General features: G+C 29.2%; 1 long non-coding RNA gene across 1 annotated transcript; it reads left to right on the plus strand.

Annotated features, from left to right (window-relative positions):
- Positions 1–4000: 4000 nt before the first annotated feature.
- LOC133036476 (uncharacterized) lies at positions 4001–5023 on the plus strand. Its single transcript, XR_009687109.1, has 2 exons — positions 4001–4665; positions 4768–5023. It is a non-coding gene; the product is annotated as an uncharacterized LOC133036476 (long non-coding RNA).
- Positions 5024–10502: the final 5479 nt, after the last annotated feature.

The raw sequence follows: 10502 nt of genomic DNA on the forward strand, positions 1-10502 counted from the left end.
GTGATGCTCTGCTACAGAAAGGAATCAAGGGCTAGAGATCTGAACGGAAGGAGTCATATTATTCCGCTGCACCCACTGTAAGGTTTTCTAACTTTATATGTGTTTATTTTCATTGTTTTAGAATTCATATTAGGTTGTTAATCCAACATACTTGTTAGTAAATCTAGATCCTGGTAAAATAATTTCCAACAACTGGCACTAGAGCCATGGTAATTATTTACTTTCATGTAATATGAATTAAAACGATGATGGATATGTTTCTGTGTTGATTTGGATGGTTTCATGTTGGTTTATGTGCTTATGTGATGAATGTTTATGTTGTACGAAATTTTTCCATGAAATATATTTTTTCAATTTTTGAAAATATTTTATTTGGATTCCTTGTGAAAAATTGAGCAATTTTTGTTTTTACGGAACTCGATTCCGATAAGAATTGAGAAAGATATGAATTTTGGAAGATTGGAAATCATGTTTGCTGCATGCAGCCTATCCTGGCAGTTCCCCACAAATTCCGAATTTTTGAGGTTTTTTCCCCAAAAATCCAATTTTTTCATGGGATTGTTTCCCAAAATTTATTTTTCCAATTTTAAATATTTCTAAAATGAAATGTTTCCAATTTTAAATATTTTCAATTTGGAATTTTTCCAATTTTAAATATTTCTATTTTGGATTGTTTCCAATTTTTAAATATTTCCTATTATGGTCAGATTTAACAATTTGTTAAGTTCTTTAATATTTATTTATTATTTAATTATAAGATTAGATATTTTGATATTTAAGATATTTTAAATTAAAAGATAACTTTGTCTTTTTATTTAAAATATTATATTAAAATTATCTTATATGACAAATTAAATAATTAATAAATTTGAAATTAACATAGATATTTTTATAGATATACTTACCATAATGTTTTCAAATTCAAAAATTTGTTATTTTGTTAAATATTTAATTATTTATAAATTATAAGTTTAAAAATAATATTTTTTCTATATATATCATTTTTTCCTTATTAGAAATTTATAAATCATATCTTAAATATTTAAATAACATAGATATTTTTGTAGAGATTTGAATATTGCTTAATTTGAGATATTTTGACATATAATTATGGTAATTATTATTTATTTATTATTTTATTCCTAAAATAATAATTATCTAACCAAATCTATTTTAGAATTGGTTTATTTTATTAAATTATAAGATCTGAAAGTGATATTGGAGATTCTTTCCTTTCAAATCATTGATCTTATTAGATATTTAATTTGATTCAAATAAACCTAGATATTTTAAAATTAGTTTCCTTTATTTGGTTAGTTTAAGAATAATAATTTAATTATATTAATATCTTGATTCACATCTGTTACATGGACAATGTTTGTTTATTTAATATTGTTTATTCAAAACTTTTTAACAAACCTATTATGTATCTGATCTAAATTGCTATGATTAACTTGTTGACAGATCATGATCCAATGATTTGATTTTAATCATAGTCCAATTGACGATAGATCTTATAAATAATTTGTAACAGGTAAATTTTGTACTTCTTTCATCTGTGTAAACCTAGTAACATGATAGGGCCCATCCAAATCATTTGACCTGTGTGAGCCTATATGTTTGCTTTTGGGCTTAGATACATATAGGGAGCCCATTTAAGTTTTTACTAAGTAAATGGACTAGGTTGCTAAAATAAATTTTTACATAAGAAAATTTATTTAGGCTCAATTAGATTTGGGCTTATTCAATGAATAACAATTGTTTATTTTAAGGTTAAATTCCTCTCTTTTGGGCCTTGTGAGAGAGTTGGGGGCCATAGAAGTGGGTACGACATACTGAACCCAGCTCCCCCTCACATGAACTACCCCAATTGTGAAGGCACATTTGCCTTATTTAAATAATTGTATTAGGTTAATTATATTAGTCTAACCTAATTAAAATTGAATTAGCAACATCATTAACTTTTAAAATACATGAAATTTATTTTTCATTGTAATATTTTAAAGTTAATTTTAGAAAAACACTTAGTCAATGATATATTCTAGATAGTTATTTCTAGTACTAGTTATTATTTCTAATATTAAATAGGAAAATATCATTGATTGTGAAATTAATTTTCTCATAATTAATTTTGGTACAATCTAAGTTTAGAATATTTTTCTAGTATTAAACTAGAATTAATAATTAAGTTTTCTCTTTACTTAATTATTTATTTCTTGAATTTAATACATTTGATTAAATTGAAAATTTCAATATCTAAGTTGATTTTCATCATGATACTTTAATATTGTTATTTTCATGTTATTTAATTAAAGTTGAAAATTATTTTAAGTTTGGAATCTTATTTCAGAATAACTTAACTTTGAATAATTTTTCAGAATATATTTTATTTTATTTTATTAATCATTTCCCAAAATTTCGAAATTACATTTCTTTAATGTAGAAATTTCGAATTTTATTTGAAAAATAGATTAAAGTTGAAAACTATTTATTTAATTTTGGACCAACTTAAATTAGTGACTTTTTCATTTGATGGTTAATTAAAATAAATGAACTAAAATATATAATAATTAGAAATTGAATTAATTAGTCTTTGAAAAGTCTAGATAGTTATTATCTGTTTTGCTTGAAGTATTTTTCTAGTGTATTTAATTAAATAGAAAATTAATATTTAAGTTGATTTTTTAATCATGATACTTAAATATTTGAAATTTTTCTTAGTTATTTAATTAAATAGGATTTTTTTTTTGTTGAAAATTAATTTTTATTAATTTTGGGACAACATAAAATTAGAGTAATTTTCCAGGATTTATTTTATTTTGTTTTAAAGCATTTTCGAAATGCAATATATATTTATAGAAAGTTAAATTTGAGTTGTAAATTAATTTAAATATAATTTTGAAACAACTGAAATTGAATAATTTTCTAAATATTTATGGAAATTATTACTAAGATGGAAATAATTCATGTTATTTTCGTATCCATCTAAGTATAATTTATAAATATTAAATTAAAATTTATATTTGGAATTTTTCATTCTAAATTGGAAATTTTAATTGAATAAATATATATTTAACATAAATGGATTAAAATAAATATTAGAAGAAAATACAACCTTTCATTAAATAATGAGCTTTTTGTTATAAGGATATTCGATCTCCATTGTTGGTTTTACATAGCTATTGTTTTAGTGAGTAATCCTCCCTAATGGAGGAACGTTCATTAGCAAGTCAACACCGTTTAATCTCGAAAGATAAGTAATCTTGTAAGTTTTTTTTTTATAGTTTATGCTCACCCTAATGGTGGCGACTGTATAAGACTTGCAAGAATATGAAACAATGGTGGAAGCTCATAAGATAGAATATCCTTGACTCTCGGCTAAACGGGACAACGCAGATTCACATCTTGATCGAATAAAAGGTTGCTAGAATGTTGATCATTTTAGATGAGCTGACAACTCTATTCAATGAATGGTAGCTTTGACTCTCGCTTAAACGGGACACTGATATCATTTTGTTGAAAACCTTGGAAATTATTTAGGATTGTATGTTTTAGTATTTTCACTTGTCATTCCTACTTGCTATGTGCTTCATAATTTCTGAATTGTGTATGAATTTCTATTGAACCATGTTATTTTCTATTATTAAATTGTAGTTTAATTTCGAATCTTCATTGTTGGTCTAACTTGGCTTCACTACTACAATTTAGCTATTTAGTGACACTATTTAGTGACCCACACAAAAGTGCATGTCACTAAAGAGTTAGGGATAAGTTTTAGTGACATGCACAATTAGACTCTAATTATTCAATGTTAGTCTCCTATAATGCGTGTCACTAAAAATATAGAGTGTCACTAAAGAGTAAAATTCAAAATTTTCTAATTTTTATTAATTTGAAAAATATTGAGATATAGTGACACGCTATGTGCGACTGGATAAATATTTACCCACCCACTTAGCGCGTCACTATACCATAATTATATTTTTTTTTTAAAAAAAAACAAAAAAATACAGCTGTAATATTAATATATATTTTTTTTGAAACAGGTATTTTTTTCTTAAAAGCTGTAATACTAATGTATTTAATAATTTAACAAAATAAAAAATAAAAAATAATAATAAAAAAAAAAGGTAAATAAGGGTTTACACGAAACCCTATCAGATGCTAAACCAAAAAATTAAGTCATGCCGTTTCTTCTTCTCCCCTCAGGAAACGCTAGGACAGTACGAGTAGGCGTGAAAGTTCTCTTTCTTCTTCTCCTTCTTCGCTGCTGGTGACCAGCCATCCTCCGGTGAACGACATCGAAGCTCCGCCTCGTCTCTCCAGTGCAGGGATCTCGGCGTCGTCTCCAGTCGATTGGTTGTCGTCTCTCCCGCTCGTCATCCACGATTGCAAGGGAACGTCTGAGAGATCGATGTTCAAGAAAAAATGGGTTTTGTTCGGATTTTAAGAACTACATAATATCAATTTTGTTTCTTTCGAAGTATTTTTTGGATTTTAAATTAGAAAAAACTGCAGTAATATATTTATTTCTTTGCAATTTCACAGTATAGGTATGAAATAGATGAGAGGCTAAATGATGTGGACAAGTCAATCTTGCTGTTTGCCTTAAATTTTCACCCAGAAAAAGATGGTAAAATTGGTGTTGGAGCTCAAGACATAAAGGTGAGCTAAGTTGATACTTGCTATTGTCCTTGTCTTATTGAATCTCCATCTTAGATGTTTCCTAGCAAAAATGTATAAATATTTATGTTTCTTCATTGATAGGTTGCATATCACAAGGAGCACGAGAATAGTCGATGCTTTATGTTGGTAAGAGTCGATGGTACTGTAGAAGATTTTATTTTTCATACCGCATACTTGGTGCTCTGGAGATCATTGACCCAATGGCTGGGTTATTTTTTTTCGGATTTTTTATTCAAATTTACTCATAATTTTGGGTTTACATTGTTGTATTTTCTTTGAACTAATTGTATATTCTTTTTGCTTCAAATCAACATACATTAGAAATATTTTACTGTAATTTATTTTGGATTTTGTACTTGTGTTTGTTCATTTGGTACAAAAATATTGTGAGTATTTTATTTTTTTAAGTTCTATTTAAAAAAATAAAAATCTGGTACAATTTTTTAAAGGAAATATGGTAACAATGTAACTATTCTATTTTTTTATCCTAAAATTGATTTAAATAAAAACAATGCCAGTTAATTAAAAAAAATAATTTATAAAATATTAATTAAAAAGAATTGAATATTATTATTTTTTTTTAAAAAAAATATAATATAGTCACTCTTTTTGTGTGTCACTATATCTACAAAATAATAATAAAAAATAAAAAGAAAAGATATAGTGACGTTTTTTAAGAGTTGTTGTTACTTTTTTAGTCTGACAAAGCCTAACTCTAAATGCCTACAGTGACGCGCAATGAGTGATTGTGAAAGAGTTTAGTGACACCGCTGAAGGGTCACTAAAAACTAGGCCTGAACATAAAAACCGCTAAACCGTGGGAACCGCCTAACCCATTAGAATCCGCCCGTATGGAAACCGCCCATTAAAAACCCGCAAAAATTGGATTGGGTTAAATTTTAACCCGCTGTTTGGCGGGCGGGTACGGGTTAGCCTATAAACGGGCGGGTTCAACCCGTACCCGTAATATATTATTATTATTATTATTTTTAAAAAAATTTAATTTATACCTGCCTAAAAGAAACTAAAACAAAAAAAAAACCTAAAACTAAATCCCTAAATCTTTCCCCCTTCTTCACAGTCGCACGCCAGCGTCCCCCTCCCCCTTATTCTCCGCTCGTCGTCGTTCCCCCCTTCTTCGTCGGACCGTCGACAGTCGCCGCCGCCACTTCCAGCCCGGGACGTTCACCCACCCAGCCCAGGTATACATTTTATAATCTCTTACTTTCTGAGAATGTTGAGTACTGTGATTGAGAATGTTGAGTTATATATCGCCATTTCATATTTGTGATTGTTTTGATTGATGCATAATATTATGATGTATCTTCTTTGTTTGTACTCGTTCTTATGATGTATTTTCAATATTCCGTTCCCAACCCCCACTTCTTTTGCTGCTTTCGTTTTTTGCTTTTGTTTGGGGCCAATGATTAAAAAATTCATTTAGATAAGTATATGTCTGAAATTACTATGTAGATTAACTAATCTTCTCTATGAGGCATTTGTATTTATATTTTATTCATTGATATTCTTGGCGTTTGGCTTGTGTGAATCTGAGAAAAGTTCGCAATTATCAAATTGATGATTCATTGTGAATACATTATACCACTAATTCCTTCCCTCCGTATCTATGTTCTAATTTTTGTTTTGTTTTATTTATGGTCATATGATGATTTTGAATGCATAGACAATAGGTCAGGAGCTACCATTCTTTTCAACTACTTTTTCTCATATAACCTATTGCCATACAAGAATGTAAAACAATTCCACTCTTTGCTCTTCTGGTGTGTGTACATTTTGTGAAACAATTATGTGCATAGTATTATTCTTACTTGTTTTTTTCTTTTGTATTTGTTTGCTTGGTTTCAGAGTACGTAGTGGTATTGAGTGATACGTTTTATAGGTCATTATTTGTTTTGTTGAAGCAATTTGTAATCTAAATCTAAGGTATTATTTTATTTTTTTTTCTTAATTCGTTAGATGATGACAGTGTCAATTTTATTATCATGAAAATTAGAGGACATGCGTGGTAGAGTATTATAAACTTCATATATAAAAATTAGAAAATGAAGAAGGACAAGTACATGTTCTTCATTTTGCAAGGATGAAAATGATTGCTAATGTGTCACATATACAACCAATTGAGTATATTATGCTATGACAATAATAATAAGAGATTATTAAAAAAAAAAAAGAGACTAATAATAGAAAAAAAAAAACAGCCATTAGTTATTCAAAGTGGAATGCGTGAAGGATTTTAAATCACACCAAATTATATAATATATATATATAAATATATATATATCGAAAAGGCATTGAGTATGTTTTGAGAAAATTCAAGAGCAAAAGGCATGCTATAATTTTGGATGGAGAGTTCTTGCATTTAAGATGTTGTGCACATATTGTCAATCTGATAGTAACTGATGGGCTAAAGGAGAAAAATGAGTCAATTGCTGCCATAAGAAATGCTGTGAAATATGTAAGATCATCACCATCAAGGTTGTTGGCATTTAAAGAATGTGTCAAAGCTGAAGATATTGAGTGTAAGGGGCTATTGTGTTTAGATGTGCCTACAAGATGGAACTCTACTTATTTGATGTTAGAGTGTGCTCTTAAGTTCCAAAAGGCATTTGACAGGATAAAGACTGACAAAAATTATAGGTATTATTTCACTGAGGAGGATAATGGAAAGCGTAAGGAAGGACCACCTAATGAAGATGATTGGGAAAATGCAAGGATCTTTGTGAAGTTTTTAAAAACGTTTTATGAAGTCACTTTGAAATTTAGTGGGTCTTCTTATGTGACCTCTAACTTGTATTTTCAAGAGATCTGCGAAATTCAGAATGAGTTGATAACTTTGTCAGAGGCAAGAGATGGAATGCTATCCTCCATGGCTGCTAATATGAAGAGAAAATTTGATAAATATTGGGGAGAGTCAAAGGCAGCTAATGGTGCATTAATCATTGCTACTGTTCTTGATCCTAGGTACAAGTTACAATTTGTGGTTGACTGTTATGAAACTTTCTATGATATATCATTGCAGTCAAAGTTGATTAAGAAAATTGAAGAGAATTTGCGCAAGCTGTTTGATTTTTACAATGAGATGCACTTTGGTGTGGGCCCAAGTTCAACTATAAGTTCTAATTTACCGCTCGTTGAAGGAGATACAACTAAACCTGGGGGACTTGTCTCCAAGTTTATGTCTAAAAAACGACAACATGATGGTGAAAGAAATAGAAATGAGATTGACAAATATTTGGCTGATGATACTGAAGATTTTGTTGTGGGTCAGCGTTTTGATATCTTGAAGTGGTGGACGGGACAATCGAATAGGTATCCGGTATTATCTTTGATTGCTCAAGATGTTTTGGCCATTCCTGTTACCACTGTGCCATCAGAGTCTGCATTTTCAATTGGGGGGCGTATTCTTGATCCATTTCGAAGCTCATTACTACCAAAGACAGTGGAGGGTCTAATATGTTTGAAGAATTGGTATAGTGAAAGCAACCAACCAATTATTGTCAAGGAATACATGGATGAAGAAGAATTACTAAATACTTCTGAACAACTTGAAAATGGTAAAATATACTATTTGATCTTGAAAACTCCTTATACATAAATTTTATTATTACTGTTACGCTAAAAAAAATTATCTTGTTATGATATATATTTCTTTCGTTTGCAGAGATTATTACTACTCCTAGCGAGCATCCTAAATGATATATAGCATTGTTGCAAGTTTGAAATGGTTTCATTAGAGATTAAGGTTGGTTATTATAATTATGTATTGTAATTTAATCAATATCAAGTTGTTATTTATATAGTAATTAAATTTTTTTTATTATTTTGCAGAGTTGCATTTCATTTGGAGCCTACTTTTGAAGTCACTTTTGTGTTAATTATGGAGACTTTATGAATTATTATGAACTTAGATTGTGTTATGGACTTAAATTATGGACTTTTTTTTTTGGATTGTTATGAACTTGTATGGACTTTTTAAGGACTTTTTCTAGATTGTTATGGAGTAGTACTATGGAATTTATAAGAATTGTTACGAAATTTTCATGATTATTATTATGCCTTGTTATGGAGTTTATAAAGATTGATATGAATTTCTTAAGGACTTTTATGCATTGTTATTAACAGGTATAAATTTTTAGTTATTTTTTTTTTCTTGTGACAATATACTTTGGAAGTTTTGATTTTTAAGCAACCCAACCGCCCAAAAAACCGCATAAAACCGCCCTCTAAAAAACCGCCCAACCCAAACTTTTATTGGGCAGGTATGGGTTGTGATTTTAAAAAACCGCCAAATAAAAAAACCGCCAAACCGCCCAAAAACCGCCCAACCCAACCCATGTGCAGGCCTACTAAAAACTAGCTTTCCAGTCACCTTCATTAGTGACGCGCAGTGAAGTGTCACTGAATAGTTTTAGAGTCACTCAACGTGTGTCACTAAAACCTGTTTTTCTAGTAGTGCTTGTTTTTCTAATGAGATAAATCCCTAATGGATTTTCACCATTAGACTAACATAATAGTGTTAGATCTCGAAAGATAAATATTGTATATGCAACATCTAACTGTTCATCAATGGATGACACCTTAGACTAGTATTTTACAATATGAAACAAGAAGATTGTATAAATAAGATTACTTTGACTCTCGCTAATCGGAGCATCGTTGGATTCTTATTTAAAACGAAATTATCCTAATTCCTCTTAGCTTATTCATTTCGAATTAGCTCAATGACATATCAATGGATGAATGGTCTATAAATCATATAAAGTCATATTTTCTCTTAAGAAATTAGATGACGCATATGATTATATTCCCGGAATTCTATCCCTAAATGATATAAATCCTCAATCTTAGATATCTCCTACTTGTATAGGCAAATCATAGAGTTAGATTAGTAGTGGTGGTCCAAGAAAGAGTTACTAATTATACAGTTACACTTTCACAAGTGTTTCATAACTATTTTCTTTCAATGGATTCAAACTGTATGAGTTTAGTATTCTGTGACCAGAATCCACTTGCACTATTCTAAGAACTCTTTGATGTAACTAAAGTAAGTCATCAAAAGATACAACCACATATTTCATAAATCTATGGCATTTGTATCTTGTTCATAGTGGTTTTGACAAGATCATTCTCTGCAAAGAGTTAATATGCCTATATCCACTGAAAGTAATTTCATCTCATTCGTAGATGGATGTACATTCAGGGGGTGGATATGAGTTTTCGTTGTATTCTTAAAACGATCACTCTAGATTTTACCTTATGCAAAAGAAATTTTAAATATTTGAAAAATTTCATGAATTTCTAGCAATGGTAAGTGGTTAAAGATCTTGTGAACTGATAGGGGTGGAGAAAAAGTTAGTAGATATGCAGTTCAAAGATCATTAATTTGATTTTGAATTATATCCAAACTTACCTCCCCAGAAATTCGAGTTGCATATTGATGATTAGTTACTAGTCGTTGCCTAAATCCTTATATGAAAATTTCAGAATGATGTAATGGTTGTATACTTAATGTAAATCATTACTAGATTCATGGATAGCCTAATCAAAATTTTAAGAAAAGCTAGAAGTACTAACCTTGGTTTGCATGTTTGTTAGCTATTCTAAGTGATTAGGGGTGGAGCATCCCGTAGTCATTAGATAAGAAAGTGTTTGTTTAAACAAATACTATTTTTCTAAGAAAATGACTAAGTCTGAAAAATAAAGTAGCAAATAAAGGAGATATTTTTTTTCTTGATTCCAAAAGTGTTCTATCATCTTATTTTACAAGATGATCCCACTGCCTCTGTTGTCTTAAC

Source organism: Cannabis sativa, chromosome 4 (assembly GCF_029168945.1).
Source record: "Cannabis sativa cultivar Pink pepper isolate KNU-18-1 chromosome 4, ASM2916894v1, whole genome shotgun sequence".
Classification (NCBI taxonomy): Eukaryota; Viridiplantae; Streptophyta; class Magnoliopsida; order Rosales; family Cannabaceae; genus Cannabis; species Cannabis sativa.